A 10,628-nucleotide genomic window follows, 5' to 3' on the forward strand; every position below is an offset into this window, starting at 1 on the left:
TGTGACTGTTATACACAGATATATATATAAAAGTTACAGATACAGATATATATACAGATACAAAAAGATACAGATATATATTATAAGTTATATCTTTTTCATATTCTTTTCCATTATGGTTTATCACAGGGTATTGAATGTAGTTCACTATGCTCTACTGTAGGACCTTATTGTTTAGGATTATCACATCTTGTGCCAGCCATATAGACCAACCCAGTGAGTTAACCAGAGGGACCTTCACTGGGGAGAAATATTTGCATTAAAGTAGTGATAAGTGGAAGAAAATTGAAATTATTGCTAAGGGGAAGTTAGCTAATCAATAGGTGTTACAAAAGGCAAAGTCTAATAAATTTTGGTACCTTAAGAGAAGCATAGAGCAAGAGAATATTATTCTCTTAGTTTTAACTCAGATGCCCTTTGGGTGAAGGACTCATTTATCAAAATATTCTCTTTTGAATAATCAAGAAGTAAGCAGAATAGCCAACCCAGTGAACATACATATATACACTTGTGAGAGTGGTCTGTGTCCTCATGATGGATGAACAAAAGGTCTGACCGTAACCATATGAACAATACGAAGGTGGCTATGTCTTTTGGTTACTATTTCATAGGATAGAGCTATTATGGAAGACCTGAGTTAGGAAGAAAATAAAGGGAATATATATCCACACTGATTAATAATCATCTAGATTAGCAATTGCATGCCCATTAATTTTGATGATGAAGATTTAAGGAATATGAAAATAGAAGCTCATCTTCTGGAATACAAGAGTAGAAGTTCATCTTCTAAATGTTCCTTTGTCAAAACATTGTGTGTGAAAATAGCTCCTTGCCCAACACTGTGGGTGAAAAGCCATAAAGAGGCAGAGGAACAATTGAGACTCTCGGATCACTGAGAAAGGAAAAGAATTTAGTATAACTTGGTAGGCCCACCCTCCTGAGAATGAAAAGCCTGAAAGTCTGTGTGGATGGCTGTGGGAAGCTCTATGTCATATCCAAACCAAAGTCCATTTAGCAGTCACAAGTACTTGCAGTATCTTACAGCCTAAGGGGGGTCAATGTGATCAGCTGCCAGGTGTATTTCCTAATTGTAAGAAAACTTTTCCTCAGTCGTGTCCAACTCCTTACGACCCTTTGGGCTGTAGCCCACCAGGTTCCTCTGTCCATGGGATTTTTCAGGCAAGAATATTGGAGTGGGTTACCATTTCCTCCTCCAGGAGATCTTCCTGACCCAAGGATCAAACCCAAGTCCCTTTGTCTCCTGCCTTGCAGGAGGATTCTTTACTGCTGAGCCATCAGGGAAGCCCTAATTGTGAGAAGCTAATACTCTAAATGTCAACAGCAGGTCTAGTGGATCAAACAGCTTTTGCTGTCTTGAAAAAAGAGAATCTTAGGAGAATTAGGAGCTGGTCTAGGAGTAATTGATGAAGAGGGATTCACTTTTAATGAGGAAAGATATTTTGAAGGAAAAAAAAAGACTTCTGGGACAAATGGGGGACCTCCAAGGCATTTTCCTCCAGGAGGAAAGATAAAGATGGCAATTGGATGGTAACACAGCACTGGGAAAATGGGCTTTTCAACCAGCACAGACACTGTGATAATCTGCCTAAACTCAGCAGCGGAAACAGGCTTGTACATCACCACATCTGGGCTCTTCGCTGTCGTAACTCAAATGGAGTCTGAGCTGCCTGAGGCCCAATAACCAGAGATTCTCACTGCATGGGAGACCTGTGGGCTCTACAGTCTGTGGAAATTTATAACTGGAGAATGTTACCTCTCAAAGTGCTCCTTAGCAACTTTAGTGTCATGACTGATGGCGAACCATTCCTTTCCTGTAACATGACTAGCAGGCATTGGACAAGACTTTAAACAGGACTAGAGGGCTCCCCATAGAGAAGAGTTATTCCCAGTTGTGGAACATCTCACTAAGAACCACTGTCTCTCAGACAGAGAAAAGGAATTTGACTGTGTTTTCAAGAGGTTTGGAGTCCTGAAATAACAGAGACACACATGGTCTCTAACCTACACCTCTCTGAGAAAAGGTAGATTTTGTTGGAATGGACAAAAATAATGATATGTAATTATATCTGATTTATATTGTACTGTGTATCCATGACACTACTGTGTGGTATAATACATAAATCATAGATAAATTTAATATTGTAGAAGCTAATACAATTTATGGCATTACCAAGGTTAATCTAATGTATTATGATATTATATTAAAACCCCCTCATGATGTTCTTCCTATGGAGGAGAAATGGCTTAATCTCTCTCACCTAATGGATATATACATTAAGTGCTGATAACTGTAAGTCAGGAAGACAGAAGTATTATAAAGTTAGTTCAAAATATGAGGAGGTTTGTGCTAGTCTGTACTAATATTATTGGATTGTTCATCTGTTTAAATCCATAGCAAACCCTTGTTAGTTATTACAGATGTTTGCAATTTGGTGAATTTTGATTGTCTCTGTGATTATGTCATGCTTTAAGGCAAGTAATTACTCTCAAACCAAGAGTTATCGTTAGGTCTAAAAAGGGCTTGCTCATAGGTCAGGGAGCTAGACCATGCTGTGAGGGGAAGTTCCAGTTCCAGAAGAACTGGAATTAGCCAGATCAAGACATGGAATGTGCTGGTTAATGGAGTTACTTTGGAACCATGAGTTTGAGGAGTTCCCAGCCAATCTGTTCCAGCTTTGAGCATTGTTGATCGATAACAGTGAGACTGATGATTTGCATCTGCTCTTCATGTCTCAGGAAGTTGTGCTGTTGGGCTGATTATGTAGCAAGAATATGCCTATGTAACCAGCAGGGAATAAGAAACCCTGGCTGAGACTCCCATTCCAGCTCCCTAGGTTCAAGGTGCTCAAAGTCAGTTGATCCTAGGGAAGAAGCACACATGTGTGGCCCTTACAAAGAGAGGGCATCTGGAGCTCAGCCTGACTTCTCCAGACCCTCTTTGTAAAGCAGCCTTGGGCGGTGACGTTTATCTTTCCTCTATGCTGATGCTGTATCAGATCCCCTTCCTGCAATAAACCACGGATTTGTAAGCATTTTCATTTTGGTTCTGTGAGTCTTCCTTAGTGGTTGAATGCTATCTAGCTGTCACCATTAATGCAGTTAGATTCCAGATGCGTTAGAAAAATAAGGCGTGACAGCCATAATTTCTCACCCTCATCTCCCCTTCACCTCCCCACCCCCACACCACATACATAAACACATACACACTCTCTCCTAGGATGACAGCTCACATCTCTCACCCAGGAGAACGCAGACCGCCTAAATAATACACAGTGGAAACTTGAGTCTGTCAAAAACTGCAAGATACAAGAAACTCCTGGGACTTGATCTTGTCTGTGGGGTACGGGGAAATCCCAGGAAATAGTGGGGAAAGGGCTTTGGTAAGAAATGGGGGTGATTAACGAAGAAAGACATGAAGAATGAGCTAAAATAAAAATGTAAAGTAAGTCTGAGAGAGCATTCACTTGGAACACTGCTAAAGCCTTACATCCTCACTCACTGTGGGCGCAAAAAAGCTGTCACAGGGCCCATCCATAAAACCCAAGCCAGTCTCCATCCACAGTACTGGTCAGACTCTACTGAAAGTTTACAGTAAAGAGCTACCTAAACCTGCATCAAGGATCAGTGTATTCGAAATCAACAAAACCGAAGAGAAGCCCAAGGCAAATAGGGAACAGACAAACCGACAGGTGTCTTAATTTATGTAATCCCAGAAGCAGATCCTGAGACAAAGATCTATACAGGACGTTTGAGAGCTGATTCCAGGAGTACTAGGAGAAGAGTGGGAAAAGGAAGCAAGCCAAGAAGGGTGCATTGAAGTTACACTTTGACTAATGAAATCTTAATCCTCCTGGGACACCCTGGAAGCCAGTGTAGAATGGGCTTCTCAGAGTTATTCCCATAGTTGTAAGGGAGCCACTAATCACTGGATAAAGATTGCTAGAGTTTGAGGGTGGCATCAATTCTCTGGTATTTCCAGCCTGAGGTACATATGCAGAGCAGTATCAGGCCACCAGAAAAAGCCATCAGCAAGGAAATACAGATGCTGGCAGGTGGGAGGCCAGAAGGTATGAGCCACAGCAGTGAGGCCAAAGGAGATAACTGACAGCATAGTTATAATCCCAAGAGCTTTTCTCCAGCAAAGAGTAATAGCAGCCATCTTTCCAACTTTTACCTTTCTTAGATGGCAGCTAAGGACTCATTTTGTAGACAAGAAGGAATGGGTTTTGTCTCATTGGTTACATTAGGGGCTCCCGTGTAGGTTTTTTGAACTTGAGTGCTGTGTCCAGCTATATCATACTTTAGATTCATATCCTAGAACTGAGCCACCCAGAAGATATATGCCACCCGTTACCCAGTACCACCATGGACACAAACCTGTTAATGGATAGACACCAAGGAACAAAATTGACCTAACTAAAGGTGTAAGGGCACTCAGAATACCCTCACAGAGTGAGTAGGGTATGTGAGTTGATGCTACTAGAGTGCTGGAGTTGATGATGTAGTTAATGAGTGGATGTTCCAAAGGGTAGATAAAACTTTATTAAGAAAATATATTATGCAGGTTTTAACCCTGTTGCAAGAGGCCAAATGACATGCAAAGCCTGAGATATTTGCCATCTGATCTTTTTTCAATGTTGACCCACTACTGTAAGCCACAAGTGAGTCCCCTAACCCTAGTCAGGCTCTCAATACCTCACCCCAGGAGAGGAGATCTCAAGGAAGAACCAGAAGGATTGACTGGTCTGCCTTTCTGTTGTCGGGGCTCACCAAGACCACCTTCATGTTCTATGATTTGCTAGAAGGGCTCACAATGCAGTAAAGATGCTGTACTCACAGTCACAGTTTAATTCAGCAACAGGATACAAAGTAATATCAGCAAAGGGGAGAGTCCAGGAAAGACCAGGCACAAACTTCCAATTGTCCTCTCCCAGTGAAGTCATATGGATAGTGCATAATTTTAGCAATGATGAGCAGCAACACACATAAACTATTGCCAACCAGAGAAACTCACCTGGGCTTTGGTGTCCAGGGTTTTCTGGGGGATTGATCATATGGGCATTTAGCATCCACATGGTTGATCTTCATTACCCAGTCTCCAACCCTTCCAGAGATCACACTGATACCACATGGCCCAAGATTCACACCATGAATCACCTTCTTAACACAGACTATCTGGCTTTGCCTAGGCCCCAAGTAAACAAAAACACTTACATGGCTAAGATATTCCAAGACCTTAGAGGTTATTTCCTAGGATCTGATCAGTGGCCAAACTTTTCTTTGAAATAGGAAGCATTTGGACAACCCAGGCCTGCTGAGTTAATCCTTCATTGCACCCTTGCCTTAGTGTTTTCCCAGAACTGGATGAATGATGGAGAAAAAAAGAAGTAGCTCAGGAAAACATATCAAGGAGCTGGATGGAGAACAGCCTGGGGAGAGGCCTGAGGCCTCCTGAAGAATGAGGAGCTGTGTTTCCTTCGCCTCACAGTGGGCTCCTTCCTGGGTACTCACGGATGGAAAAAGTTTTCAGTTGTTACGTTCTCCGTGTGATCTTTCAAAAGCTTTCCACCAAGTTGAAGGACATGAGTCAGAGAGAACGAGACAGAGCTGTGGGAGCTATAAAACATGGTATCATGAAACAATAAGAAAGCTTTTTAGCAAGTACTCCTTTGGAAATGCAAAGGGGATCAAATACACAAACAGAAGCATACAGAAAAGTTACGGCAGCCTAACTTACGAAAAAAAGGAGACAAAAAATCAATATGTGAAAAAGAATAAAAGAAGGAAAAAGCTATCAAGAAAATGCAAAATAGTCTCAGGAAGAAAAAAGCTTGCTTTTTGTACTTTCCCTTCATCCCTAAATGTAAGCCTGCTAGGAAGTCCCTGCATGGTGATGGTTTTAGTCTCTTGGTGGTGGTTTAGTTGCTAACTCATGTCCAACTCTTGTGATCCCATGGACTGTAGCCTGCCAGGTTCCTCTATCCATGGGATTCTCCAGGCATGAACACTGGAATGGGTTGCCATTTCCTTCTCCAGATGATCTTCCCAACCCAGGAGTGAAACCCGGATCTTCTGCATTGCAGGCAGAGTCTTTACCTACTGAGCGTGAGGAAAGCCCTGTTCTCCTGTTGGCTGAAGGAAATGGAAGACGTTGGAGACTGAAACCAAGCAAGACCTGTAGGATTCCTGGGCATGGAAACCTTTTTGTGTTCCTCATTTCTTCTTTGCAGATGACACCACCCTTATGGCAGAAAGTGAAGAGGAACTAAAGAGCCTCTTGATGAAAGTGAAAGAGGAGAGTGAAAAAGTTGGCTTAAAGCTCAACATTCAGAAAACGAAGACCATGGCATCTGGTCCCATCACTTCATGGGAAATAGATGGGGAAACAGTGGAAACAGTGTCAGACTTTATTTTGGGGGGCTCCAAAATCACTGCAGATGTTGACTGCAGCCATGAAATTAAAAGACGCTTACTCTTTGGAAGAAAAGTTATGACCAACCTAGATAGTATATTCAAAAGCAGAGACATTACTTTGCCGACTAAGGTCCGTCTAGTCAAGGCCATAGTTTTTCCTGTGGTCATGTGTGGATGTGAGAGTTGGACTGTGAAGAAGGCTGAGCGCCAAAGAATTGATGCTTTTGAACTGTGGTGTTGGAGAAGACTCTTGAGAGTCCCTTGGACTGCAAGGAGATCCAACCAGTCCATTCTGAAGGAGATCAGCCCTGGGATTTCCTTGGAAGGAATGATGCTAAAGCTGAAACTCCAGTACTTTGGCCACCTCATGAGAAGAGTTGACTCATTGGAAAAGACTCTGATGCTGGGAGGGATTGGGGGCAGGAGGAGAAGGGGACGACGGAGGATGAGATGGCTAGATGGCATCACGGACTCGATGGACGTGAGTCTGAGTGAACTCCGGGAGATGGTGATGGACAGGGAGGCCTGGCGTGCTGCGATTCATGGGGTCTCAAAGAGTCGGACACAACTGAGCGACTGAACTGAACTGAACTTTCTTCTTTGTAGGGATTAGGCTTCAGCCTCTATGAGCTTCCCTGAGTTCCAAAGGGCAGGTTGCTAATCAGAAAAGGGAGGCCATGCAGAGACAAGGGAGGAGCAGTCAGGAAACAATAATACAGCCTTGCAGGCAGGGTACTGGTTCTGCCTCAAGGGATACATATAACAGTATCTAAATGAAGATGTTAACTACTAGACAAAGCATTCTTCATTTCAGAGAGAAAATGAGTTTCGTAACCTCAAGAACCACAGAAGCTCATCAGGAGACCACCTGAAGCTAGATTAAAGGAATGCAGGCCTGCATACACCCTGATCCTTATCAGCAACCTCACCCTTTAACCATTGATGTAAAACTTTTCACCAAATCCCCCAGACTGGGACACACAATTCTGAGGGCAGGGGCCCACTGTATCCCTCTTTGTCTGGCAAAGCAATGAAACTATACTTTTCTACTTCACCCCAAACTCTATGAGATTCAATTAGATAGTGATGTACAGAGGCCATGTTTTTGGCATCAAGACTATGATACAGAGTCCATCATCTACTGGGTAAGATTAAGCCTCTTGCTTTGTCCTTTTCTTTGCTCAAATTAATTTTTGTTGGAGCATTGTGGATTTACAATGTTGTTAGTTTCTGCTCTACAGCAAAATGAAACAGATATACATGTATCTACTCATTTTTAGATTCTATTCCCACATAGGTCATTACAGAGTATTGAATAGAGTTCCCTATACTATACAGTAGGTTCTTATTAATTATCTATTTTATATATAGCAGTGCATATATGTCAGTCCCAATCTCCTAATTTGTTGCTGCCCCCCCACCTCTCTTTGCCCCTGGTAACCATAAGTTTGTTTTCTACATCTGTGACTCTATTTCTGTTTTGTAAATAGATTGATTTGTAATATTTTTTAGATTCTAATCATCAACATCATATGTTATTTATTCATCTTTTTATGTCTGACTTAACTTTGCTCAGTATGACAGTCTTTAGGTCCATCCATATCACTGCAAATGGCATTATTTCATTCTTTTTTATAGCTGAGTAACATTCTATTACACACACACACACACACGCACACACACACACACGCACACACACACACGCGCACACGCACTCACACACACACACACATATATATATTCCTTCATCAATGAACATTTATGTTGCTTCCATGTCCTTACTATTGTTAGTAGTGCTCCAATGAACACTAGGGTAAAGTGAAGTTGCTCAGTTGAGTCCAACTCTTTGTGACCCCATGGACTGTAGCCTGCCAGGCTCCTCCATCCATGGGATTTTCCAGGCAAGAATACTGGAGTGGGTTGCCATTTCCTTCTCCAGGGGATCTTCCCAACCCAGGGATCAGACCCGGGTCTCCCATATTGCAGACAGACTCTTTACCCTCTGAGCCACCAGGGAAGAACACTGGGGTACATGTATCTTATTGAATTATGGTTTTCTCCAGATATATACCCAGGAGTGGGATTGCTGGATCATATGGTAACTCTATTTATAGTTTTTTAACGAACCTCCATACTGATCTCCAGACTTTCCTGGTGGCTCAGTGGCAAAGAATCTGCCTGAAATGCAGGAGATGCAGGTTCGATCCAGGGTTGGGAAGATCCCCTGGAGAAGGAAATGGCAACCCACTCCAGTATTCTTGCCTGGGAAATCCTGTAGACAGAAGAGCCTGGTGGGCTATAGGCAATGGGGTCGTCAAAGAGTGAACACAACTTAGTAACTAAAACAACATCAACATACTGTTCTCCAAGGTGGCTGTATCAACTTACATTCCCACCAATGGTGTAGGAGGGTTCCCTTTTCTCCACACCCTCTCCTTACTGTGTCCCTCTTGACAAAAGCAAGATGAATCTTTAAGTCTATGTTCAATTGCCTTCTATTCACTTTTTTTTCCACAGTGACTGGATAAGGCAAGGTAATGTTTATTTCTGTCCTTAGCTATATTAGAAAGTTAATGAAATAAGTTAAAGGATCTAAACAATGTCAATAGATCTTGGACCACTAGTCACAATCCACTAAAAGAAAATTATTTTACGTCTTTGTTTAATAGCAAATTGCTAATTGTTGGCAGGATTTATTTATGTATATTTTTGTTTACGGAGCTTGAATTTTTAAAGAACTGTAGATACTTAATAGACATACATCAGATGTGATAGAGAAGGAAGGGAACTGGTACACAAGTTACAAAAAGACTTGACACTTCAATAAATTTAAATAAATTCAAATAGAGCACCAAGAATAAAATTCTGAGCTTTGCTCCTAACAACTGTATGTTCACACAAAGTGAGAGAGTGAAATGTAGCCAATGTGATTTCATCATTATTCTATTTCCTCAGTGTTCTCTACTTGGCAGCCCATTTCTGTGAAAACAGTTCAACACAACCTAAGGCTAGGTCCCCAGGGCTGTCGAATTGCTTTCTCTTTCCACATAGAATTGCAAGAAAAAAAAAAAAATAGTGCAGGTTATCTGCACAATCTGTAAAGTAAATCCCTGTTTACTTTCTGGGCCAACCTACTCAGTATCCATTCACCATCTTATCTACAGCAGTTAGAGTCATCTTGTTTACTTTTGCACCTTATCTAATACTACAACATCAGCAGTGTATTTATCAACCTTGCTTTCCTTCCTGCTTCACAATGAATGCTCTCTAGCCTCTCCAGTTTAGAGACTGGAATTAAGAAATTACATAAAATAAATGCTTCATTGGCAGGTGGATTCTTAACCACTGTACCACCAGAAAAGTCCTGTATCCATAGTTCTGCCTATTCTGGGCGTTTCATATAAATAAAATCATATACTACATGCTCTTTTGTGACTGGCTTCTTTTACACAGTTCAGTTCAGTTCAGTTCAGTCGCTCAGTTGTGTCCGACTCTTTGCGACCCCATGAATCAAGCACGCCATGCCTCCCTGTCCATCACCAACTCCCGGAATTCACTCAGACTCACATCCATCGAGCCCGTGATGCCATCCAGCCATCTCATCCTCTGTCATCCCCTTCTTCTCCTACCCCAATCCTTCCCAGCATCAGAGTCTTTTCCAATGAGTCAACTCTTCTCATGAGGTGGCCAAAGTACTGGAGTTTCAGCTTTAGCATCATTCCCTCCAAAGAAATCCCAGGGTTGATCTCCTTCAGAACGGACTGGTTGGATCTCCTTGCAGTCCAAGGGACTCTCAAGAGTCTTCTCCAACACCACAGTTCAAAAGCATCAATTCTTCGGCACTCAGCCTTCTTCACAGTCCAACTCTCACATCCATACATGACCACAGGAAAAACCTAGCCTTGACTAGACGGACCTTAGTCAGCAAAGTAATGTCTCTGCTTTTGAATATACTATCTAGGTTGGTCATAACTTTTCTTCCAAAGAGTAAGCGTCTTTTAATTTCATGGCTGCAGTCCCCATCTGCAGTGATTTTGGAGCCCCCCAAAATAAAGTCTGCCACTGTTTCCACTGTTTCCCCATCTATTTCCCATGAAGTGATGGGACTGGGTGCCATGGTCTTCGTTTTCTGAATGTTGAGCTTTAAGCCAACTTTTTTGCTCTCCTCTTTCACTTTCATCAAGAGGCTTTTC

This window comes from Capra hircus, chromosome 24, assembly GCF_001704415.2.
Source record: "Capra hircus breed San Clemente chromosome 24, ASM170441v1, whole genome shotgun sequence".
Lineage (NCBI taxonomy): Eukaryota > Metazoa > Chordata > Mammalia > Artiodactyla > Bovidae > Capra > Capra hircus.